Below are 27,430 nucleotides of genomic sequence, written 5' to 3'. Positions count from 1 at the left end.
TTTCCGTCAGCGCCAGGAAGTCTAGGGACTGGAGGGTAGCATAGGCTGAGATGAACTCAGCCTTGTTGGCTGCAGACCGGCAGTTCCAGAGGCTCCCGGAGACCTGGAACTCCACGTGGGTCGTGCGCGCTGGGACCACCAGGTTAGAGTGGCAGCGGCCACGCGGTGTGAAGCGTTTGTATGGCCTGTGCAGAGGGGAGAGAACAGGGATAGACAGACACATAGTTGACAAGCTACAGAAGTGTTGTTTCTTGTATTATTGTCTCTTGTGTCTTTAGAGAACTGTTTCACTTTGATATCCTTTTTCTTCTGTCCTGATTTTCTCTTTCTTTTCTTCTGTTAACTAGATATTCTTTGTTGTTCTTCGTTAGCTAGCTAGCTTCTTCCAAAAGAGTCCGTAGCAACTGCTTAGCAACTGGTAAACAATTCAGCTAGCTAAGATAACTACAATTTTATGAAAAATAGTTATTTTTCAAAAGCCTATCTTCTTTGTTTGTTGCTTGTTTTTTCTCCTCTTCAGTCTTGCAGTTTTCTTTAGCTTTTTTTTTTAAACGATACAAACCTAAAAAGTATTCTTTGTTGTTCTTCGTTAGTGTCACGTCCTGACCAGCAGATGGAGCTGTTGTTGTAGTTTTGGGGTCAGGACGTGGCAGTCTTGTGTGTGTGATTGTTCTGTGTTGGTCTTGTGACTCCTGATCAGGAACAGCTGGGGATCGTTGTTCCTGATTGGGAGTCATATATGTAGGAGTATGTTTGTCACTTGGTTTTGTGGGTAGTTGTTTTTGCACTGCGTGTTGTGTGCCTGCAAAACTGTTCCTGTCTTATATATTGTTTGAATTGTTAAGTGGATGCTCTACTCCTTTATTTTAATTAAAGATGAGTATTCACATACCTGCTGCGCCTTGGTCCATTTCTACAGAAGACAGCCGTTACAGAACTACCCACCACCAAAGGACCAAGCAGCGGAGAAGAGGACAGAGGCAAGTGAGGGAGGAATGTTGGAGGCAGCCCCAAGAATTTTGTAGGGGGGGGCACAAGGGCTATTTGGCGGGGCGAGATTACAGCCCCAGGCCAGCTCCCCGTACCCTTGTAGGGCAGACTGGACAGGTCCCGTGCTTTGGGGTTGGGGCTGTGGTGAGGCCTGGGATTTTCGGGCCGGTAGGCAAGGTACCAGCGCCCCGCATGTGCCAGGGCGAAGTAGGCATCGAGCCGGAACGGGTGATGCCAACCCTGCACTCAAGACCGCCAGTGCGCCCTTTCGGTCCGGTGTTTCCCGCTAGACACACTAGCATGGAGGTGCGTGTCTCCAGGCTGGTACGTCCAATACCTGCCCCACGCATCAGGAGTCAACAGTCGTCATCAGAGCTGCCCGCCAGTCAACAGTCACCAGAGCTGCCCGCCAGTCAACAGTCACCAGAGTTGCCCGCCAGTCAACAGTCGTCAGAGCTGCCCGCCAGTCAACAGTCGTCGGAGCTGCCCGCCAGTCAACAGTCGTCGGAGCTGCCCGCCAGTCAACAGTCGTCGGAGCTGCCCGCCAGTCAACAGTCGTCGGAGCTGCCCGCCAGTCAACAGTCGTCGGAGCTGCCCGCCAGTCAACAGTCGCCGGAGTGGCCGGACTGCGCTGAACTGCCGGAGTGGCCGGACTGCGCTGAACTGCCGGAGTGGCCGGACTGCGCTGAACTGCCGGAGTGGCCGGACTGCGCTGAACTGCCGGACTGCCCTGAACTGCCGGAGTGGCCGGACTGCCCTGAACTGCCGGAGTGGCCGGACTGCCCTGAACTGCCGGAGTGGCCGGACTGCCCTGAACTGCCGGAGTGGCCGGACTGCCCTGAACTGCCGGAGTGGCCGGACTGCCCTGAACTGCCGGAGTGGCCGGACTGCCCTGAACTGCCGGAGTGGCCGGACTGCCCTGAACTGCCGGAGTGGCCGGACTGCCCTGAACTGCCGGAGTGGCCGGACTGCCCTGAACTGCCGGAGTGGCCGGACTGCCCTGAACTGCCGGAGTGGCCGGACTGCCCTGAACTGCCGGAGTGGCCGGACTGCCCTGAACTGCCGGAGTGGCCGGACTGCCCTGTTCTGCCAGAGTGGCCAGACTGCCCGGTTCTGCCAGAGGTGCCCGCCTGCCCTGATCTGCCAGGGTGCCCGGCCTGTCAGGATCAGCCCGAGTGGTCCTCCTGCCCTCCGGTCCAGCCCGAGTGGTCCTCCTGCCCTCCGGTCCAGCCCGAGTGGTCCTCCTGCCCTCCGGTCCAGCCCGAGTGGTCCTCCTGCCCTCCGGTCCAGCCCGAGTGGTCCTCCTGCCCTCCGGTCCAGCCCGAGTGGTCCTCCTGCCCTCCGGCCCAGCCCGAGTGGCCCGCATGCCTTCCCTTCCGGCCCAGCCCGAGTGGCCCGCATGCCTTCCGGCCCAGCCCGAGTGGCCCGCATGCCTTCCGGCCCAGCCCGAGTGGCCCGCATGCCTTCCGGCCCAGCCCGAGTGGCCCGCATGCTCTCCGGCCCGGCCCGAGGGGCCCTCCTGCTCTCCGGCCCGGCCCGAGGGGCCCTCCTGCTCCCCGGCCCGGCCCGAGGGGCCCTCCTGCTCCCCGGCCCGGCCCGAGGGGCCCTCCTGCCCCCCGGCCCGGCCCGAGGGGCCCTCCTGCCCCCCGGCCCGGCCCGAGGGGCCCTCCTGCCCCCCGGCCCGGCCCGAGGGGCCCTCCTGCCCCCCGGCCCGGCCCGAGGGGCCCTCCTGTCCCCCGGCCCGGCCCGAGGGGCCCTCCTGTCCTCCGGCCCGGCTCGAGGGGTCCGTCTCCCTGGCGCAGCTATCGGCTCCACCGAAGTGGGCGACGCCGAGGGTGGAGCAGGGTCCACGTCCTGCACCGGAGCCACCTCCAGGATAGGTGGGTTGGGGAGGGAGGGTGTAGCACAGTGCCGTCGTTGACGGCAGCCACCCTCCCTTCCCTCCCTTATTGTTTAGGGGTTATTGTTTAGGGGTTTTGTTGGGGATTTTGTTTGTTGGTGTTTTTTCGTTGTTAGGTGCATTCCGGGGTCTGCACCTTGAGGGGGGGGTACTGTCACGTCCTGACCAGCAGATGGAGCTGTTGTTGTAGTTTTGGGGTCAGGACGTGGCAGTCTTGTGTGTGTGATTGTTCTGTGTTGGTCTTGTGACTCCTGATCAGGAACAGCTGGGGATCGTTGTTCCTGATTGGGAGTCATATATGTAGGAGTATGTTTGTCACTTGGTTTTGTGGGTAGTTGTTTTTGCACTGCGTGTTGTGTGCCTGCAAAACTGTTCCTGTCTTATATATTGTTTGAATTGTTAAGTGGATGCTCTACTCCTTTATTTTAATTAAAGATGAGTATTCACATACCTGCTGCGCCTTGGTCCATTTCTACAGAAGACAGCCGTTACAGTTAGCTAGCTAGCTTCTTCCAAAAGAGTCCCTAGCAACTGCTTAGCAACTGGTAAACAATTCATTGCCATTGCCAACTATGTAAAAAAATTGCCCACATAAAGCCAACAAATAAGAACATTGCAGCCTGCAGGTAGAAAATATCCTGCTAAAAATAAATATCCTAGAAATCACATTTGCTACGCATGGCCTGTCGCAATGAACTTGAATCATTTTATCAATTATCATCTTGAGTCTGGCCAGAAGCTTGCTCTCGAGCTAGCAACTTGCAACATTGTATAAAATATTCTGGGCCTTCAGAGTTTCCAGTACCAGTGAACTCGGGACAGACACAGCTGTAGGCTATTTTGCACAAGGGATAAGAGCTCACCAGGTAGGCCTATTTTATGATGTTTCCACTGGATCAGAGCACGGCATTTTTCCCTTTTACGCTGAGTGGTTATCGAGTTTGAAAGATTTTTCAAATACATTGAGGAACCATTGTCATTCCCAATGGATGAAAAACAGACTTCATTTGCTTGCAGTTTGAGGTGAAGAAAACATTACTTTGAGAAGCTCCTCAGCTCATTAGTGGTGGTGTTCTAAGCCAATCAGAAATACTATCAGATCCCCAAATGAGCACATTTACATGCCTACATTTGTGCACGGGCCAGATAGCCTATAGGCCTAGCCTACTTCTAGGTGTAATCAGGTGCACGTCCTTACTAAACATTGATAGGAGCGCTCCAAACAAAATGACTAAATTGACAACTCGTAAATGGAATAAAATGAACAAACCTCTTCTCACAAGTGTAGCATAGGTTGTGCGCTCTGCAAACAACTTGTCCACTCCGACAATGACAACTGTAAGACTGTAATACTAATATATTGACTGCATTAACAGAAATGACTATAACCACACAAACATTGTAGATTAGAAATTATAGGAATTAATGGTAAATGTATTACTGGTGATGTATATACTGGGGAATTGATATACACTAACAATCAAATGGAAACAATTCACACAATGCAGTTATGAAACAATGAATGTGCACAGATTGTTGGGAGAGAGCGTATTCTGGAGAGAGATGTGCATCTTATCCACACTCCCGTTCTTCTTGGACTGTGCCATCCCTGCGGCCTCCGCAATGGATTAGTCTCGGCCTCCGCAATGGATTAGTCTCGGCCTCCGCAATGGATCAGACAGGTGTCTCGTGTGTATGTGTGTATATATATATATATATATATATATATATATATATATATATATATATATATATATATGTGTGTGTGTGTGTGTGTAATATATATATATATATATATATATGTGTGTGTGTGTAATATATATATCTTTTTTTAAATTTGCTACTGCCTAACTAAAATAAAATCTTGGTCAACCGACAGCCTATCGACCAGTCGACTAATTGGGGTCAGCCATATTTGATTACCAAGGAAACACTTTCTATCAACATTTATAACAACTCTTTTTATTTTCTTGTATTTTTTGTTGTTGTATTTTACCTCCGTTTTCTCACATTTCTGATCTTGTCTCATCGCTGCAACTCCCCAACGGGCTCTGGAGAGGCGAAGGTGGAGTCATGCTTCCTCCAGAACATGACCCGCCTAACCGCGCTCCTTAACACCCGCCAGCTTTACCCGGAAGCCAGCCGCACCAATGTGTAGGAGGAAACACCGTTCAACTGGCGACCGGTGTCAGCCTGCAGGCACCTGGCCCGCCACAAGAAGTCGCTAGAGCCAAGTAAAGCCCCACCAGCCAAACCCTCCCCTACCCCGGACAACGCTGAGCCAATTGTGCGCTGTCCTATGGGACTCCTGGCCACGGCTGGTTGTGGCACAGCCCGGGAATGAACCCAGGTCTGTAGCAACGCCTCTAGCACGGCGATGCAGTACCTTAGACCGCTGCACCACTCGGGAGCCCTACAATTATTTGTCTGAGGCTTATAAGATACAGTGTCTATCTTGATTGTCTGAGGTGTAGAAGATCAATAACAGTAAGACGAGGAGAGGACAACCTGAAGTGCATACTCTCATGACCATGCCTGCAGGCTGGTATTGGGAATGAGTGATGTAGTGTTCCCTTTAGGGTTGGGTGAGATTACAATAGCGTAGTCTTATCGACAATGATTGACATCCATCGTCAATGGTGATGACATTGTGATGTGACAGACGATGGTTTAGCTTATTTGAACTTGACTGGCCCCGCGCAGTAAAGAACGGAGTCTCGCAGCGCACAGCAGGACGGCACACAAGTGACATTCTGAGTAATTTGCCTATTCCTATTTGCTATAGCAAGAGAGGAATGCACATTTCTCTCCATTCAATAGGCAATGAATATGATTTTGGGCTATAGGCTACCCTTTCATTGTTTTATGCATGGCTTTCTCCTGATCAAACAATGAATGTAACTGAGTTCCATCTCAAAAAGTTGTTTGAATAGCCTAAAAAGTAGCCAGAGGACTAATAATAAGAGAACAAACAAGAACAAAATAGCCTATAGAAAAATCAAATGAGAAGTTTAATCAAGTTTAAGCTTATTAAGAAAAATTATCCTTGCGGGCCTGGAAAATCCCTCCATGCAAAGTTGAAAGCCAAATGGTCAATAACCTATCACCGTACAAGCCTATCATAAAAGCTTTAAGACAAGATAAAGTTATGAGCAGTAGCTTATTTCCCAAAAATTCTAGCCTAAGAAGGGGTTGTCCTAAAGTTGCCACTATCAAAAATAAGAATGGACGTCTATATCCTAAGCTATAGCCTAAGCTATTCTCAATCACAACTGTATTAGAGAAGTAACAAACAATATGATTTATTTACTATTATTTTATGTCGCAAATGAAGTAATTATTATCCAGTTGTCAAGATGGTAGAATGCTTCAATCCAGACCATGCTGTATAACTTAACTCTGTCACTGCTCCATCATGAGCGCGACACACACACACAAACCTGTTCCATGCTAAAGCTCTTCCACCAGAAATGAATGTTAGAAAGGATTTGCCTGCACTTAACCTCCTCCCAGGCTTTCAACAACATTATCTTTCATCATAATTCGTCCAGTTATAGCATTCCATTTCGCGCCATAGCCCCTTATTTGGGTTGGCCAATAGGGACTGATAACGTCATATATCACAATGTTTTATGGATACATAATCACGATAGGACAAAGGTTGAAATTGTCCCACCCTAGTTCCCTTGTTACAAAGTGTGGCATCACATTGGATCATATGATGCATGCAAAAACTTTCCCCTGTGCATTTACAGCATTATACTGGCAGCAGGGTTTCAGAGCTAAATAAAAAAATTTGCTTTACGGCAGGGATGCTGTAAGAGGTTTTACAGTAAGAAAAACTGTGCGGTATTATACAATACTGCAGGTATTCCCAAACTGGGGTACTGGGGTTACGCGCAATGCCGTCGGGGGTACGCCAAATAGAAATGTGATTCACATAATTTTTTTATAAAAAAAAAAAATATATACATATACATCTTAAGAAATATTCATTTTAATTCCTCACATTTTCAAACAGTCCATTTATATTTTCCAACCGGACTTTACATTTGGGTGAGGCTTTTTTCTCGTCTGAGTAGCCTCGTTGCACTGGCAAAAATAAAATTAAACCATGTAGTGTTCAGCGAAATAACAACACAATGTCAAATACAGGTAGCCTAGTCAAATAATTAACATCCAATCACATTAACCGTTACTCTCTCGTGCAAATTCCATTAACGGTCCGTATGAAGCCAAACGTAGCTGCTGCTCATTCCATTTGCTTGAAAATTGATAAATGGTAAAACAAAGTAAGGCCCGCGTCCTACTGGTGGTACTGCTACTACCAGCACCTATCGATGACACAAGTTGTTCTGCTTCCACGAGCACATCCAATGCTAGCATCAGTAATTCTACATTTGTTGTTAGCCCAGCTAGCATGGACACTGACAGTTGTGAATCTGATACAGCCAAAGAGCTACTGCCCCCTTACCCGGGAAGCACCGAACAACAGACAGGGACGTTGGACCATCGAAGAGGCACAAATATGATGAGAACTACATTGATTTGGGGTTCACTTATATTGGGAGTAGTGCCTTTCTTCAGCCGCCACAGTGTGTTATATGTGTGAAAGTACTATCTCACAACTCGATGAAACCTTCACTCTTGCGCAGACATTTAGAAACAAAACATGCCAATTTGAAAAGTAAGTGATGTTTTTTCTCGCCTGAATAATCAGAATCTAGGATTACAGGGACTCTCCGCAACTAAATTCAATGTGCGGGACAAAATTGAGGCTATGATTAAAAGTTGGAGCTCTTCTCTGTCTGCATTAAGAAGGACAACACATCATGGTATGATTTTTTTGGGGTGCAAATGAACTCAAGAATACGGACAATGTCAAATATAGTGAAGCACCTGAGTGAGTTGGGTGCGCAATTACGCAGGTACTTTCCCGAAACGGATGACACAAACAGCTGGATTCGTTATCCCTTTCATGCCCTGCCTCCAGTCCACTTACCGATATCTGAACGAGAGCCTCATAGAAATTGCAACAAGCGGTTCTGGGGAAATGTATTTTAATCAGAAGCCACTGCCCGATTTCTGGATTGGGCTGCGCTCAGAGTATCCTGCCTTAGCAAATCTCGCTGTTAAGACACTGGTGCCCTTTGCAACCACGTACCTATATGAGAGTGGATTCTCGGCCCTCACTAGCATGAAAAATAAATACAGGCACAGACTGTGTGTGGAAAATGATTTAAGACTGAGACTCTTTCCAATACAACATTGCAGAGTTATGTGCATCCTTTCAAGCACACCCTTCTCATTAACCTGTGGTGAGTTATTCACAATTTTCGATGAACAAATAAGGTTTTATATGTAAGATGTCTAAATAAAAAGCAACATTTTTGATTAGAGCTCTTTATCACTTCCCACAAGCCGGGTTGTGGCAACTCGCACTCATTCTTATGTTTAATAAATGTATTGTATAGTGTGTGGCAGGCTTACAATGATGGCAAAAAACTAAATTTGAGAGTGTGCTGACCCTGGTGCTAGAGGGGGTAAGCAGCTGGAGGTTGAATGTTTGAAGGGGTACGGGACTATAAAAAGTTTGGGAACCACTGCAATACAGTATTATACTCTAAATAAGCCTACTGTAATCATTACAGCTGTATTCTATTTATTTAACCTTTTAACTAGGCAAGTCAGTTAAGAACAAATTCTTATTTACAGTTACAGCCAAACCCTAACCCAGTTGACGCTGGGCTAATTGTGCGATTGGGACTCCCAATCACGGCCGGTTGTGATACAGCCTGGAATTGAGCTAAGGTCTGTAGTGACGCCTCTACCACTGAGATGCAGTGCCTTAGACCGCTGACCCACTCGGAGTATTATATAATTACAGGAATTTGCTGACATCTCTGCTGCTAGTATAATGATGTAAATTTACTGTAGGCCTACAGCATGTTAACGTAATCAGTTTTATGGTACTAATACTTTTACTGTACTAATCTTTTTACAGTAATTGTAATAAATAAATTACATGTATTAAGGGGAGGCAGGGTTTGTATTGTACTGTAATTGCATGGGATTAGAGCTTGCCGTGTGTGTGTGTGTGTGTGTGTGTGTGTGTGTGTGTGTGTATATACTGTATATATAGTATGTATTTGTATATGTAACGGTTGTCACCGGGAATAGAGGACCAAAACGGAGCAGGAATGTGGATGCTCATCTTATATTTATTTTTAAATAAAGTGAACACCAACATAACAAAAAGAAAGCACGAACAACAATACAGTCTTGTCATGCTCACACAGGCAAAACAAGAAACAATCTCCTACAACACTACACCAAACAATTACCCATATATAGGACTCTCAATCAGAGGCAACGGAGACAGCACCTGCCTCCAATTGAGAGTCCAACCCCCCCCTAACCTAAACATAGAAATAGAACAAACCAGAAACAACAGAAATACAAAACATAGAACATAGACCAAAACCCGGAAATAATAAATCAAACACCCTACTACATAAATCACCACCCCGAACCACATAAACAAAATACCCTCTGCCACGTCCTGACCAAACTACAATAACAAATAACCATTATACTGGTCAGGACGTGACAGTACCCCCCCCTAAAAGGTGCAGACCCCGGATGCACCTCATACATTTTTTTTTTTTTTAACAAAAAAAAATCCCCCTAAACTAAAGGGAGGGAAGGGAGGGTGGCTGCCGTCACCGACGGCACTTGTGCTACACCCACCCTCCCCAACCCACCTATACAGGAGGTGGTTCTGGCTCCGGCCTACTGTCCTCCAGAATGCAGACAGACTTGCTCAGTTTCGGGCCGTAGGCAGATTCCCATCGTTCCGGATCGTAGGCAGACCTCTTCCGTTCCACACTGTAGGCAGACTCATTTGATACACAGTTAATCATATTTAGTTCCGGATCGTCAACAGACTTACTTAGTTCCGGGTTGCTGATAGACTCCCTTGGTTCCGGGTCATAGGCAGACTCACCCGGTTCCGGGTCGCAGGCTGACCCCCCTCGGTCCCGGGTCATAGGCCGACCCCCCCCCCTCGGTCCCGGGTCGCAGGCCGACCCCCCCCCTCGGTTCCGGGTCGTAGGCCGACCCCCCCCCTCGGTCCCGGGTCGCAGGCCGACCCCCCCCCCCCTCGGTTCCGGGTCGCAGGCCGACTCCCTCGGTTCCGGGTCGCAGGCAGACTCCCTCGGTTCCGGGTCGCAGGCAGACTCCCTCGGTTCCGGGTCGCAGGCAGTCTCCCTCGGTTCCGGGTCGCAGGCAGACTCCCTCGGTTCCGGGTCGCAGGCAGACTCCCTCGGTTCCGGGTCGCAGGCAGTCTCCCTCGGTTCCGGACTAGACACTGTTGCCGGATACTCTGGACTGCACACTGGTGCCGGATACTCTGGACTGCACACTGGTGCCGGATACTCTGGACTGCACACTGGTGCCGGATACTCTGGACTGCACACTATTGCCGAACTCTCGAGGCTGGGCTGACGCACTGGAAGCCTGACGCGTGGTACTGGTACTGGATGTGCCAGTCTGGGGACATGCACCTCAGGGCTAGTGCGGGGAGCGGGAACAGGCCGAGTCGGACTGGGTTGACGCACTGGAAGCCTGATGCGTGGTGCTGGTACTGGAGGTATCAGCCTGGGAACACGCACCCCAGCGCTCGTGCGAGGAGCAGGAACAGGCTGTACTGGACTGGGCTGACTCATTGGAAGCTTGATGCGTGGTGCTGGTACTGGACGTGCCAGACTGGGGTTTCGCACTTCCGGGTCAGCACGAGAGACAGGAACTGGAAACACCGGGCCATGGAGGCGCACAGGCGGTCTTGATCTCACCACCTGCACAACCCGTCCTGGCTGGATGGAACTAGTAGCCCTGTACGAGCGGAGTGCTGGTACAGGGCGAACTGGGCTGTGCAGGAGCCTGATGGTTGCCGTGCGTAGAGCGGGACTGGGGTAGCCTGGTCCTAGGAGGCGTACCGGCGACCAGACGCGCTGTGCAGGCATCCTCCTACCAGGCTGGATGCCCACTCTAGCACGGCATCTGCGAGGGGCTGGAATACCTCGCACCGGACTGTGCGTGCGTATGGGTGAGATTGTGCGCACTTCAGCAAAACACGGCGCCCTCCACTCCATACGCTTCTCCATATAAACACGGGTAGCTGGCTTAGGGCTCACCCTTGGCCCAGCCAAACTACCCGTGTGCCCCCCCCCCAAAAAATTATTGGGGGTGCCTCTCGTGCTCTACCTTCCTCCCAGGCAGGTTGTCACAGTGGTCCAGTAATTGTTCCCATGTCCAGTCAATCCGTGACTCCAACACCTCCAGCGACCAGGATGCCATCTCCTCCCGAGCGCGCTGCTTCCTATAGTCCAGACCGAATTCCCTTGGCTCCTTTCTCTGCTGCTTGGTCATTTTGTGGTGGGAGATTCTGTAACGGTTGTCGTCGGGAATAGAGGACCAAAACGCAGCAGGAATGTGGATGCTCATCTTATATTTATTTTAAAATAAAGTGAACACCAAAATAACAAAATGAAGAAAGCACAAACAACAAAAAAGTCTTGTCATGCTCACACAGGCAAAACAAGAAACAATCTCCCACAACACTACACCAAACAATTACCCATATATAGGACTCTCAATCAGAGGCAACAAGACAGCACCTGCCTCCAATTGAGAGTCCAACTCCCCATCAACCTAAACATAGAAATACAACAAACCAGAAACAACATAGAAATACAAAACACAGAACATAGACCAAAACCCGGAAATAATAAATCAAACACCCTTCTACATAAATCACCAACCCGAACCACATAAACAAAATACCCTCTGCCACGTCCTGACCAAACTACAATAACAAATAACCATTATACTGGTTAGGACGTGACAGTATATAGAGGCCTAAACAAAGGCTTGGGGCACTATTACCACATACCAGTTGAATTGGTACAGCACTCTCATTCACGGGTGCAACAAATAAAAAAACGTACCCTCTTTAATCTGGTTACTACTCCTGCCCAGTAACTAGAATATGCATATAATTATTAGCTTTGGATAGAAAACACTCCAAAGTTTCTAAAACTGTTTGAATGATGTCTGTGAGTATAACAGAACTCATATGGCAGGCAAAAACCTGAGAAGATAAGCTAATAATTATATGCTTATTCTAGTTTCTGGGCAGGAGTAATAACCCGATTAAATCGGGTACGGTTTTTATCCGGCCGTGAAAATACTGCCCCCTATCCATAACAAGTTAAATTGGGTACATTTTTCATCCGGCCGTGAAAATACTGCCCCCTAGCCCAGACAGGTTAAAAGTGCCTTCCTCACCAGCTTAAATAAGCATGCTCCACTCAAAAAATTTAGAACTAGGAATATATATATAGTCTCAGTGATGGACTAGGCCGTACGCACTACCCTCTGTAGTGTCTTGCGGTCGGAGGCCGAGCAGTTGCCATACCAGGCAGTGACGCAACCAGTCATCGATGAGAATGGAGATGTGCTCGGTCCTCCTTTTCCTGTAGTCCACAATTATCTCCTTTGCCTTGATCACGTTGAGGGAGAGTTTGTTGTCCTGGCACCACACGGCCAGGTCTCTGACCTCCCTATAGGCTGTCTTGTCGTTGTCGGTGATCAGGCCTACCACTGTTGTGTCATCGGCCATCTTGATGATGTTGTTGGAGTCGTGCCTGGCCATGCAGTCATGAGTGAACAGGGAGTACAGGAGGGGACTGAGCACGCACCCCTGAGGGGCCCCTTGTTGAGGATCAGCATGGCGGATGTGTTATCTACACTTGCCACCTGGGGGCGGCCCGTCAGGAAGTCCAGGATCCAGTTGCAGAGGGAGGTGTTTAGTCCCAGTGTCCTTAGCTTAATGATGAGCTTTGAGGGCAGTATGGTGTTGAACGCTGAGCTGTGGTCAATGAACAGCATTCTCACATAGGTGTTCCTTTTGTCCAGGTGTGAAAAGGCAGTGTGGAGTGCAATAGAGATCGCATCATCTGTGGATCGGTTGGGGTGGTATACAAATTTGAGTGGGTCTAGGGTTTCTGGGATAATTGTGTTGATGTGAGCCAATACCCGCCTTTCAAAGCACTTCATGGCTACAGACGTGAGTGCTACGGGTCAGTAGTCTTTTAGGCAGGTTACCTTAGTGTTCTTGGGCACAGGGACTATGGTGGTCTGCTTGAAACGTGTTGGTATTACAGACTGACAGAGGGAGGTTGAAAATGTCAGTGAAGACACTTGCCAGTTGGTCAGCGCATGCTCGGAGTACACATCCTTCTAATCTGTCTGGCCCTGCGGCCTTGTGATTGTTGACCTGTTTAAAGGTCTTACTCGCATCAGCTACGGAGAGCGTGATCACACAGTCGTCCAGAACAGCTCATGCTCTCATACTTGTTTCAGTCCAGTATTGACGCTTTGCCTGTTTGATGGTTTGTCGAGATGTTACCAGGGCATTCACAAGCTTCTCAGCATCCAGTGGACAAGAACGACTCGATTCGAGCAACGTTACGCAGGTGGAAAAATTGCACTTTCTTGATGTTGCGGATGTGTGCTTCAAATGAGAGTCTAGAGTAAAAAAGGACACCAAGGTTATTGGCTGTGGGGGAAGCTTTGATGGTGTCATCATCCAAAGAAAGGGAGAAAGTGTTCATCTAAGCACAAGCTCAGTATAAAAATGAAAGTTCAGTCCAAATCTTCAGAGTAGTATACCAAGTGGCAGCATGTATATAGAAAACAGGAGTGGTCCCAGAAAAACAGCCCTGTGGCAACCCTTGAGTGACTGTGGCAGGGTTGGATTTGTAATTGCCAAGTTTCACAAATTCTTGCCTGTCAGTCAGAAAGGAGCAAAACCACTAGAGTACTTTGCCAGAGAATCCAAGCAAGTTCTTCAGTCTGCTGATGAGAATCTCATGATTCACTGTGCCAAACGCTGCTAACATGTCTAATAGTAAAAGGATGCTGGTGTCACCTTCATCTGCTGCCACCAACAAGTAATTTGTTACTCTTACCTGGGCCTGGTTTCCCGAATAGCCATGGAACTTAGGCTTACGAGTGTTTTAACTAGGGGTTGGAAACAAAATTATTTTCCAATCGTTTGTTCTGAACAGAACCATTTTTGGGGGTTTCCTTCCACTGTTCCTATCAGCAAAATAAAGTTCTGAACCGGTTCGAACCTAAAAAAGTAGTGGTTTATATTGTTCCTTACTGTTTGTTTTTAAACCTCTGAAACCACATTTTTTAAAACATTTAGCTCAACATTAAATTACCTCACCAATCAGTGCGGGTAGAGCAGCTTGCTATGGAGCGGGTAAGCCATTTAATCTGCATAGGAAAGTCGTTAAGAGCAAATTGTATTTTGCCGTAACAGCATGGTTTAATCATAATGAAAGACAAATACACACACTGTTCTGCCAGTCACAGTGTAGGGCGTGAGATGCAAATGAAATTTTGCGGTTGAGGAGAGCGTGAGAGAGAATGGAGGAAGCTTGCCTTGAAGCTCTGGGCATCTTATGACATGCTTTATCTGATTTATACCAACAGAGAAGCGGCTTCTATGGAGGAACAGTGAATCTTTGAACTTCCGAGTTGGTTTAACGTTGGACCAGAGCAAACAAGCTAACTAACAAGCTTGTGTGTGCAGAGCAGCACTAGGGGGCTTGCCTGTTTTGCATGTTATTTTGTCATTAATGTGTGTCACATATCAATTTGCATTTGGTACCTTGGGTCAAGTGTTAGCACCAACTCACGAAACCCTCGTTTCTCGACCGTGTAAATTGGGGCCATGTCTTTGCAGATGTAAGTTGTGACGGCAGCTGTTATCTCCTTCCATCTTCAAGATTCTTTGCCATATGGTGTGCCACGGGCAAAAGCCTCTTGCAACATCTGAGTCGGGTTTGTTTTGAGCACTCGACTGTACTTTTTTGGGTCTCATCCGTAGACTCTCTCCATACTGTTTCACATGATTCTTGCGTAGGTGGTAAAAGAGATTAGTGGTGTTTGAGCCTGACCGGCTTGCGGCGGTTTTCTGGTACGTGTCAGACTTTTCATACCCAAACCATGTCCATGCGACCGAAGTAGCCCCTTTTTTAGGTACGAGCTCCGTTTCTCCGTGCTCTGTGTCACGTTCACTCTCCTCCATGTTTGTGTTGCAAATGTCCTTCTACACGGCACTGGAAGAACGCAAAGTGTCGTCCAATTGACATAAAATATTTCCGTAAAGAGTGTGATTTGCGACACAACTAAATAAACGATAGAGCATAATATGAAACGATAGACGTTTTTCTATCGTCACACGATATATATCGTCATATCGCCCAGCCTTAGTGGAAGGGTTCATGCAGATTGTTGTTTGAGGGGTAGATCAAATCAGTTCTGTGGCTGTGTTGAGTCCACACGTTCAAGGACCTTTGATAGAAAGGGCAGGTTGGAAATTGGTCTGTAATTGCTTAGGGCGTTGGAGTCCAGTCCAGGTTTTCTCAAGGTTGGTGTAATGGAGGCAGTTTTCAGGGAACAAGGCACAGTGCCTGAATTAAGAGAGTAATTTATGATCTTGGTTATAGTTGGCCTGAGAATGAGGCTGGATTTTATGAGTCCTGAGGGAATAGAGTCCAAGGGGCAGGTAGTTGACAGATGTTGAGGTTGTCAATTTAGAATTTGGTGAAACTGCAGCTGGGAGGCTCTGTATGAAGCAGAGGGGCAGGTCCAAAGCAAGGTCTAGATTGTATAGTGCAGTAGATGCCCTTGATTGTGGATTGGAAAAATTCAAGAAAACTGTTAAATTGTTCAACAGAGGGGGTAAAGGAGGATTTATCTGGGGGTTGAACAAATTTCTATACAACAGAAAATAGCATTCTGGGTTCGTTACGTGCCGTGTTCAGTGCCTCTTTGTAAGCAGTCTGAGGATATGCCAGGGCCTGGGCATGCACCATTAGGTTTGTTTTCCTCCATCTTCTCTCCAGTTTGTGCCCAGCAGCTTTCATAGAACGTACATACTGTACTTGTTAAACCATGGTGAAGAGTGTTTGAAGGAGATCTCCCAAGTTTTTAAAGGGGCAATATTGTTAACTGGGCATAGTCCCCGGTTTTATATTGTTCAACTTCCATTTTAAGTGAGATTGAGTAATTGCACATCGGATAATGTTTCTGGGGGTGAAAGATTTCAGATTCCGGAAGGTTATCAGTCTGTTTTTACAAAGTGCTGGTATTGAGATGGAGGCAGTCGTGAGAAGGGCCTTGCGGTCAGATAAGCCCTTGTCCACTGAGGTCGGATCCTGATGCCCAGTTCTCACTCCAGAACAGCATACTAGATCCATAATGTGCCCCGATAATGTTGGAAAATCACAACAGTCCAGTACAGACAAAAGTATTCTGCAATTTTGTTATGGGAGTAATCAATGCGTATGTTAATGTTAAAATCCCCCATGAGAAGAATATAAGTAGATACAGAGCTTAGCTGAGTGAGTAGTTCTGCAAGGTCACTCAAAAAGCAAGAATTTGATTTAGGTGGGCAATAGACCACAATGAGCATTCAAATGAGGCTGGGTTTTCTATTGGAATTCATTACAGCATGCATAGGGTAATTGCAGTTATTGGTACTTAGTTAGCGAAAGACATGATTATCATCTCTGTATGTGATCAGTATCTGCTGGAATACCTTACATGTACTACTAAAGTTAAAAAGCATTGAATTGATTTAAACATGGGCGAGAAAGTTTCCTTCTACCATATTTTTTACACCAGTCTCGGCACTATTCCTTTTAAATCTACTTCTTAAGGCTAGGCGTCCCGCTAGCAGGACACCTGTCGACAACATCCGGTGAAATTGGAGGGCGCACAATTCAAATAAATAATCGTAATATTAAACATTTATGAACATACATCGTTTAAAAGCTTAAATTCGTGTTAATCTAACTGCATTGTCCGATTTATAGGCTTTACAGCGAAAGCATACCATGCGATTGTTTGAGGACAGCGCCCCACATCAACATATTTTTCAACCAGCACATGCATCATAAAATCACAAATAGCAATTAAATAAATCACTTGCTTTTGAAGATCTTCCTCTGTTTGCAATCCCAAGGATCCACAGCTACAACAGGAATGGTCGTTTTGTTAGATAAAATCCTTCTTTATATCCCAAAAAGTCCGTTTAGTTGGCGCCATCAATTTCAGTAATCGACTCGTTCGACATGCAGACAAAGGAGTCCAAAAAGCTACCGCTAAACTTTGTTCAAACAAGTCAAACTACATTTCTATTTAATCCTCATGTATCCTAAAATGTAAATAAACTATAATATTTTATATGGAAAGAAGTATGTTCAATAGAAAAGTAAAATTAGTAAGCGAGCGTCCTCGCGTGCCAACAGACTGGTTTTGTACAAAAACTCAAAATTCTTGCTCGTTTTTGAAGAAACAAGCCTAAAACAATGAACAAAGACTGTTGACATCTAGTGCAAGCCATAGGAATTGCAATCTGGGAGCTGGAATTACATAGAACCCATAGCTTTCCATTATAAGAGCCAGGGAGCTCAAACAAAAAAATAATATGTTGGTTTGTCTTTGGATATTCGCCTGCCATATCAATTGTGTTTTATTTTAACATTTCTACACACTTCAAAGTGTTTTCTATCCAATGCTACCAATTATATGCATATCCTGGCTTCTGGGCCTGAGTAACAGGCAGTTTACTTTGGGCACATCAGTCAGGCGGAAATTGAGAAAAATAGAGTTCTGAAAATCACTTTTATAATAAAGCATTGCATTCATATCATCACATTTGCGTAGTGGCATAAAGCAAAAGAGTAGAGGCACTTACAGAAGTTGCACATTTTTAGTAGCCTAGGGTCTGGGAAAAATGTGGCCTTTTTATAAATGCATTTCATGCAATTCTACTTTTGGCAGAATATTTTTTAATAATGGCAGGCTACCTTGACACTGACAAACTGAGAATCAGAGATCAATAAAAACGACCTTGTCTTGAGTCCATCAATATCCTAGGCCTAGGTGTGTGGAGACACATACAGTGAGGGGAAAAAGTATTTGATCCCCTGCTGATTTTGTACATTTGCCCACTGACAAGGAAATGATCCATTTTAATGGTAGGTTTATTTGAACAGTGAGAGACAGAATAACAACAAAAAAATCCAGAAAAACACATGTCAAAAATGTTATAAAATTATTTACATTTTAATGGGGGAAATAAGTATTTGACCCCTCTGCAAAACATGACTTAATATTTGGTGGCAAAACCTTTGTTGGCAATCACAGAGGTCAGACGTTTCTTGTAGTTGGCCACCAGGTTTGCACACATCTCAGGAGGGATTTTGTCCCACTCCTCTTTGCAGATCTTCTCCAAGTCATTAAGGTTTCGAGGCTGACGTTTGGCAACTCGAACCTTCAGCTCCCTCCACAGATTTTCTGTGGGATTAAGGTCTGGAGACTGGCTAGGCCACTCCAGGACCTTAATGTGCTTCTTCTTGAGCCACTCCTTTGTTGCCTTGGCTGTGTGTTTTGGGTCATTGTCATGCTGGAATACCCATCCACGACCCATTTTCAATGCCCTGGCTGAGGGAAGGAGGTTCTCACCCAAGATCTGATGGTACATGGCCCCGTCCATCGTCCCTTTGATGCGGTGAAGTTGTCCTGTCCCCTTAGCAGAAAAACACCCCCAAAGCATAATGTTTCCACCTCCATGTTTGATGGTGGGGATGGTGTTCTTGGGGTTATAGGCAGCATTCCTCCTCCTCCAAACACGGCGAGTTGAGTTGATGCCAAAGAGCTCCATTTTGGTCTCATCTGACCACAACACTTTCACCCAGTTGTCCTCTGAATCATTCAGATGTTCATTGGCAAACTTCAGACGGGCATGTATATGTGCTTTCTTGAGCAGGGGGACCTTGCGGGCGCTGCAGGATTTCAGTCCTTCACGGCGTAGTGTGTTACCAATTGTTTTCTTGGTGACTATGGTCCCAGCTGCCTTGAAATCATTGACAAGATCCTCCAGTGTAGTTCTGGGCTGATTCCTCACTGTTCTCATGATCATTGCAACTCCACGAGGTGAGATCTTGCATGGAACCCCAGGCCGAGGGAGATTGACAGTTATTTTGTGTTTCTTCCATTTGCAAATACTCGCACCAACTGTTGTCACCTTCTCACCAAGCTGCTTGGCGATGGTCTTGTAGCCCATTCCAGCCTTGTGTAGGTCCACAATCCTGTCCCTGACATCCTTGGAGAGCTCTTTGGTCTTGGCCATGGTGGAGAGTTTTTGAATCTGATTGATTGATTGCTTCTGTGGACAAGTGTCTTTTATACAGGTAACAAACTGAGATTAGGAGCACTCCCTTTAACCTCTCTAGGGTTGGCGGGACGAAATTGTCCCACCTACGTAACAGCCAGTGGAATCCTGTGGCGCTTATTCAAATACCTTAGAAATGCTATTACTTCAATTTCTCAAACATATGACTATTTTACACCATTTTAAAGACAAGACTCTCGTTAATCTAACCACACTGTCCGATTTCAAAAAGGCTTTACAACGAAAGCAAAACATTAGATTATGTCAGCAGAGTACCCAGCCAGAAATAATCAGACACCCATTTTTCAAGCTAGCATATAATGTCACATAAACCCAAACCACAGCTAAATGCAGCACTAACCTTTGATGATCTTCATCAGATGACACACCTAGGACATTATGTTATACAATACATGCATGTTTTGTTCAATCAAGTTCATATTTATATCAAAAAACAGCTTTTTACATTAGCATGTGACGTTCAGAACTAGCATACCCCCCGCAAACTTCCGGTGAATTTACTAAACAGTTACTAAATTACTCACGATAAACGTTCACAAAAAGCATAACAATTATTTTAAGAATTATAGATACAGAACTCCTCTATGCACTCGATATGTCCGATTTTAAAATAGCTTTTCGGTGAAAGCACATTTTGCAATATTCTAAGTAGATAGCCCGGCATCACAGGGCTAGCTATTTAGACACCCAGCAAGTTTAGCACTCACCAAAGTCAGATTTACTATAAGAAAAATGTTATTACCTTTGGTGTTCTTCATCAGAATGCACTCCCAGGACTTCTACTTCAATAACAAATGTTGGTTTGGTCCCAAATAATCCATAGTTATATCCAAATAGCGGCGTTTTGTTTGTGCGTTCAAGACACTATCCGAAAGGGTAAATAAGGGTTACGCGCACGACGCATTTCGTGACAAAAAATGTCGAAATATTCCATTACCGTACTTCGAAGCATGTCAACCGCTGTTTAAAATAAATTTTTATGCCATTTTTCTCGTAAAAAAAGCGATAATATTCCGACCGGGAATCTGTGTTTAGGTTCAAAGACGATAGAAAATAAAAACATGGGGTCGACTTGTGCACGCGCCTGAGACCATTGTCCTCTGATAGAGCACTTGCCAGAAGCTCTAATGTGTTTCAGCCTGGGGCTGGAATTACATCATTCAGCTTTTTCCCGCCTTCTGAGAGCCTATGGGAGCCGTAGGAAGTGTCACGTTACAGCAAAGATCCTCAGTCTTCAATAAACAGAGTCAAGAAGCTCAAGGAATGGTCAGACAGGCCACTTCCTGTAAGGAATCTTCTCAGGTTTTTGCCTGCCATATGAGTTCTGTTATACTCACAGACACCATTCAAACAGTTTTAGAAACTTTAGGGTGTTTTCTATCCAAAGCCAATAATTATATGCATATTCTAGTTACTGGGCAGGAGTAATAACCAGATTAAATCGGGTACGTTTTTTTATCCGGCCGTGCAAATACTGCCCCCTATCCCCAACAGGTTAAGAGTGTGCTCCTAATCTCAGCTCGTTACCTATATAAAAGACACCTGCGAGCCAGAAATCTTTCTGATTGAGAGGGGGTCATACTTATTTCCCTCATTAAAATGCTAATCAATTTCAAAATATTTTGACATGCGTTTTTCTGGATTATTTTGTTGTTATTCTGTCTCTTACTGTTCAAATAAACCTACCATTAAAATTATAGACTGATCATTTCTTTGTCAATGGGCAAACGTACAAAATCAGCAGGGTATCAAATACTTTTTCCCTCACTGTATTGTAGGCTACAATATGAGGAGGAAATTATGGTCCTAAAAATCCTCTCCAGTTTCACTGACTCACCCAATGATGCACAACTCACCAGCTGGTGATGGCCGATGCGCTCGTACCAAAAGCCTCTCTCTCTCTCTCTTTTGTAAAACAATATTTGGTAGTTGATCAAATATTTTGGTAGTCTACAGCGTAGTCTTCTCTTTTCAGTAGGAGCCATTTGCTTTCCATCCTGTGTTTCACCTCGATTTGTATTTGAAATATTGCGAAAGGCCTGTTTTGTCTGCATGCAGTTTTTTTCACTGACAGATTTGCCGCACGTTCCCGACTGTAGGATATTTCTTGTTATTGTGCTACAATCCACTTCTAAAAGAAGCTATTGATCCCCTGTGACTAAATTAAGTGCCCTCTCATGTTGTAGTAGGCTATTCTGAATGATTTCATTTGTTTCTGAACAGACAGCAGTAATTCTAGAACTTTAGCAAATGTATCAGGGGTGCTGCATTTCCTTCAGAACCCTATGATTCTATAAGGAAATAAATTAAGTGCAATGCTGGAGAGATGAGAGTTGCAGGCTTATGTCTATCAGAGTGGAGAGGGAGAGAGATCCTAGAAAGTGAATCTCATAGTTATGTGAGATACTGGCGCTCTTCTTACACAGCCACGGCCACGGGTTGTTCTCAAACATAGGTTACAATGTTGCGCAAACCATAAACCCGTGCCGGCCCAACCTAAATCAACTCTTAGAATATTAGGCCAGGGCTGAAAATCGTATTTTTTAGGATAATTAATGAAGGAGCAACTCAAATGAACTAACAGCATAGTAACTAATATAGACTGATGCAGATCTGTGATCTGCATTGTTATATCTATTTGTCTCTCATTCTCAAGTACACTCTCGCTCTCCTTCTCCCCCTGTTTCAGTGGAGCGCTGCCAGCCAACCAGACCTACTGCAGACTGTATTCAGCTGATTAACCAGAGTGGGCTAGAAGACAGCAGTAAATAAATAGCGTAGTCATAAAGTATTTTCCAAATGTCATAATTGCAAATCATTTGTAGACTGAAAATGGACCGCAAGAAGCCCAAACAGATATAATATTTGACTAAAATGTAACAATTTAAAACCTTGCTTATATTTGTATATGATCACAGGTCTCTGTATTATGCGTGGAAATACTTGGGAACAGATTTCCCAAATTAAAATCACTTGGAGCTGATTTCATGGTGTTTTTAGCTTTTTTTATGTCTAACAATGAAAATTCCCCCAAATGTGTTAATTATTATTATTTTTCTTCAGAAAACATGGGGTGCCAAATAAAACCACCAGCGGGTCTACAGGCTGCCAGTTGGGTAACCCTGCCCTATGTAATGCACTGTTTTTTGACCAGGGTCCATAGGGCACTATGTAGGGAATAAGGTGCTATTTGGGACACAAAGATAATTTCCACTTCTGCCATTTTTTTTATTTCTTTTTAAAAACAAATTAAAACATTTTTAGATAGAAACTAGGAAGGAGTAGGAAGTGGTTTTGGGGGTCCAGAAGAGATTTCTAACCTGAGTGCCAATCTGTTTGTGGCAAACATCTATTGATGACAGCAATGGAGTTGGCAAAAGCTAAACAGATCTGGGACCAGGCTAGAGATTTCTGTCCAGCTGTACTTTTACTGTCAGAGATGTCTGTGAATTAGCATTATGTACTGAATTTCTATAAACCTCTGTTACCATTGACCTACAGTATACGGTGCATTCAGAAAGTATTCAGACTCCACATTTTGGTACGTTACAGCCTTAATCTAAAATGTATTGTTGAATTTTAATCTACACACAATACCCCATAATGACTAGGCGAAAACAGGTTTGTAGATTTTTTTGTTGTTGCAAATGTATTAAAAATAAAAAACAGATACCTTATTTACATAAGTATTCAGACCCTTTGCTAAGAGACACGAAATTGAGCTCAGGTGCATCCTGTTTCCGTTGATCATCCTTGAGATGTTTCTACAACTTGATTGGAGTCCACCTGTGGTAAAATCAATGTATTGGTCATGGTTTGGAAAGGCACACACATGTCAATATAAGGTCCCACAGTTGACAGTGTATGGAGAAGGTGGAAACATCATGGACAAACTGAAATGGCCCACCCACACACAGTGTGGTGAAGAAGGCGCAACAGCGCCTTCTTCAATCTCAGGAGGCTGAAGAAATTTGACTTGTCACCTAAATCCCTGACAAACTTTTACAGATGCATAATTGAGAGCATCCTGTCGGGCTGTATCACCACCTGGTACGGCAACTACACCGCCCACAGCTGCAGGGCTCTCCAGAGGGTGGTGCGGTCTGCACAACGCATCACCGGGGGCAAACTACCTGCCCTCCAGGACACCTACAGCACCCGATGTCACAGGAAGGCCAAAAAGATAATCAAGGACAACCACCCGAGCCTGTTCAGTCCGGTACCATCCAGAAGGCGAGGTCAGTACAGGTGCATCAAAGCTGGGACCGAGAGACTGAAAAACACTTTCTATCTCAAGGCCATCAGACTGTGAAACAGCCATCACTAACGCAGAGGCTGCTACCTACATACAGACTTGAAATCATAGCCCACTTTAGTAAATGGATCACTAGTCACTTTAATAATGCCACTTTAATCATGTTTACATATGTTGCATTACTCATCTCATATGTATATACTGTATTTTATACCATCTATTGCATCTTGCCTATGCCACTCTGTCATTGCTCATCCATATATTTATCTGTATATATTCTTATTCCATTCCTTTACTTAGATTTGTGTGTATTAGGTAGTTGTTGTGGAATTGTTAGATTACTTGTTAGATATTGCTGTCCTGTCCGAACTAGAATCACAAGAATTTCACTACACTCGCAATAACATCTGCTAACCATGTGTATGTGACCAACAAAATTTGATTTGATGTCAGAGCAAAAACCAAGCCATGAGGTTGAAGAAATTGTCCGTAGAGAAACCCGAGACTGGATTGTGTCGAGGCACAGATCTGGGAAGGGTACCAAAAAATGTCTACAGCATTGAAGGTTCCAAGAGCACAGTGGCCTCCATCATTCTTAAATGGAAAAAGTTTGGAACAACCAAGACTCTTCCTAGAGCTGGCCTGCCTGCCCAAACTGAGCAATCGGGGGAGAAGGGCCTTGGTCAGGGAGGTTACCAAGAACACGATGGTTACTCTGACCGAGCTCCAGAGTTCCTCTGTGGAGGCCTTTATGATAGAGTGGCCAAACGGAAGCCATTCCTCAGTAAAAGGCACATGACAGCCCACTTGGAGTTGCACCTAAAGACTCTCAGACCATGAGAAACAAGATTCTCTGGTCTGATGAAACCAAGATTGAACCCTTTGGCTTCAAGCCAAACGTCACTTCTGGAGGAAACCTGGCACCATCCCTATGGGGAAGCATGGTGGTGGCAGCATCATGCTGTGGGGATTTATTTCAGTGGCAGGGATTGGGAGACTAATCAGGATCGAGGGAAAGATGAACGGAGCAAACTACAGAGAGCTCCTTGATGAAAACCACCTCCAGAGAGGTCAGGACCTCAGACTGGGATGACGGTTCACCTTCCAACAGGACAACGAACGTAAGCACACAGCCAAGACAACGCAGGAGTGGCTTCGGGACATGTCTCTGAATGTCCTTGAGTGGCCCAGCCAGAGCCCAGACTTGAACCCGATCAAACATCTCTGGAGAGATCTGAAAATAGCTGTGCAGCGACGCTCCCCATCTAACCTGACAGAGCTTAAGAGGATCTGCAGAGAAAAATGGGAGAAACTCCCCAAATTTTAAGATGTGCCAAGCTTTCAGCGTCATACCCAAGAAAACTAGAGGCTGTAATCGCTGCCAAAATTCTTCAACAAAGTACTGAGTAAAGGTTCTAAATACTTATATAAATGGGATATTTAAGTTATTTAATTTTTATAAATTAGCAAAATGTTCTAAAAACCTGTTTTACTTTGTCAGTATATGGGGTATTGTGTGTAGATTGATGAGGGGGAAAAAACAATTTAATCAATTTTAGAATAAGGCTTCAATGTAACAAAATATGGAATATTTTCTGAATGCACTGATGAGGGATAGTAGAAACATGATGTGCATCCATCATTGGACACATTCTGGTCTTCCTTTCCCGCTAGCTAGCTCCCCCCAATGTTTGTGTGGCTTTAGATCAGCTAACATTGCTGTTGAGTCCTAATATACCATTCTCTATCGCATGGAGCTGTAAGGAATTCTAGCAAGTAGCCTTTGTGTGCTGGAGTTGGAGGTATGGAGATATATGTGTATGTGGGCGTGCGTGCGTAGGGTTGGGTAGGTTACCTGTCCAAAATTGTAATCAATACATAATTTTGGGATTACCCAAACTCAGTAATGTAATCTGATTACTTTCAGTTACTTTTATGGGTACTTTCCCCTTAAGAGGCATTAGAAGAAGACAAAAATGAATATTAAGAATTGAACGACATCTATTGCAAGATAAATCAATGTTAGAGTTTACATAGCTGGCCATAAATGGATGTTGCATTTTACTTTATGGGTTGGTTATGTAGGCTTATTCTAACCCATTGCTTTCTACTACAGATAATGACATGATTAGGCTATATCTTTGAATTAAAAACCAAAAGTCTGTCAGATTCAGTCATTCCAATTCATTTAATACCCCTTGATCTGCAAGAATATGACTCGGAAATATGGAAATATAGATTAGCCAAATTGTTTTACCTGAGCATGACCCCAAAACTAAGGATTTATTAGCCCACTCTGTTTATGAATTCATGAATGATGATTTAGTTGTCATGGGTGACTGATTGGGCTCATTGCTTCAAAACATGGTTGAAACATAAATGCAATGGCATGCTTTGGAGAACTACCGAAAAGTGCTATTTGCATGTGAAACATGTATGCCATACGCTGCATTTCTTATAGGCCCATTGTTGAAATTTTTGTTGGTGACACTGATAACTGATATCTCGATGATTTGCAGCTGTTTACAGTAAGTCTATCAAAAGTGGGCGAGTTTGAGCATGTGTCTGTTAGCCCTGTGGATATATATATATTTTTTAAGCAGTACAAATTAGATTGAGAAATAAACTCGTAAAAAATAAACTTGTTTTTGACAGTGTGGAGCACAATACCAGAGAGGAATCTATAACTTTTATTCCATAGGCTGGGATCCACACTACTATGCAGCTGTTGGAAGAGTGCATTTTTTTATTGGCTATCCACTGGTCGCATAAACAATGATTGCTAGGAAGCTTAAACTTAAATTCAAGCATTATTTGATAAAAATACACATATACATTTGTGAACAGCCATCCACAACAACCACAATCCGTAAGGCGCAAATAGCTAAATGAAAGAGCAGCAGTGTGATTCACTTCAATGCGCTATGTAGATATCAATAATAAGTTATTTCCGGATCGCTCGTAGGCTACACCACTGCGATCGTCCTTACCTCAAAGCGTTTATTCATGTTGGATAATCAGCAGTCGCACCATTGGAAGACATAGCTTGGACTGTAGCCTGCAAAAGCATATTCCTGCTTTTCTTCCCGCGATCCATCAAACGCATTTGGTGTGTCGTCATAGTGGTCTCTGACTTGGTCAGACTCGCTCAGGCAGAACAAACTTGAACTTGCGCTTTTTGTCAATGCTGATTTCAATATCATTGAGAAACAGAATGGTGTCAAATATTTTTTTCACAAACATCCTTTCTGAATTTAAAAGTAATCCTAGAGGTAATCATCTAGTTCTTCAAAAGTATCTGTAATCTGAAAAGCTAACATCCGTTCTGAATTTAAAGTAATCCTCAAAGTAATCATTAAGTTTTTCAAAAGTAACCTGTTCCATGCTGAAACTGCAGTTACTGTAGCTTCTGCCCAGGCTTTCAACAACATTATTGAAAGTGTTCACAGTAAGAAAAACTATGCAGTATTATGCAATAAGGCATTATACTGTAAATGAGCCTACTGTAATCATTACACCAATACAGCTGTATTATATAATGACAGTAATGTGCTGGCAACCGCTGTCAGTATCATGCTGTACATTTACAGTAAGCTTATACAGGATGTTACTGTAATCAGTTTTACAATACCAATACTATCACTGTAATCTTTTTACGGTAATTGTAACAAGCATTTATTCAAGTTAGGTAATCTTTGGATGCCGACATTAGTCACACCATTGGAAGACATAGCTTGGACTGTAGCCTACAAAAGTCTATTCCTGCTCTTTTCCTGCCATCATAGTGTGTCATCATAGTGGTCTCTGACTTGTGGTCAGATTCGCTCAGGCAGAACAAACTTAAACTTGCGCCTCAATGACATTACTGAATGTCATTGAGAAACAGAAAGGTGTCCTATTTTTTTTTTCACGAACATCCTTTCTGTATTTAAAAGTAATCTAGTTC

General features: G+C 44.8%; 1 protein-coding gene across 2 annotated transcripts in view; it reads left to right on the top strand.

Annotated features, from left to right (window-relative positions):
* LOC106603225 (FERM domain-containing protein 6) overlaps window positions 1-27,430 on the top strand; it is an 83,486-nt gene that overhangs the window by 21,851 nt on the left and 34,205 nt on the right. The window contains exon 2 of one of the 2 annotated variants that reach the window (XM_082974851.1): window positions 23,238-23,467. The exons of the other annotated variant lie outside the window; for it this stretch is intronic. The gene's annotated coding sequence lies outside the window, so the exon portion shown is untranslated. The remainder of the gene's footprint in view (window positions 1-23,237; window positions 23,468-27,430) is intronic. 2 annotated transcript variants of the gene reach the window in all.

Source organism: Salmo salar, chromosome 01 (genome assembly GCF_965601325.2).
Source record: "Salmo salar chromosome 01, fSalSal1, whole genome shotgun sequence".
Lineage (NCBI taxonomy): Eukaryota > Metazoa > Chordata > Actinopteri > Salmoniformes > Salmonidae > Salmo > Salmo salar.
This window is presented reverse-complemented; position numbering and strand designations above follow the sequence as displayed.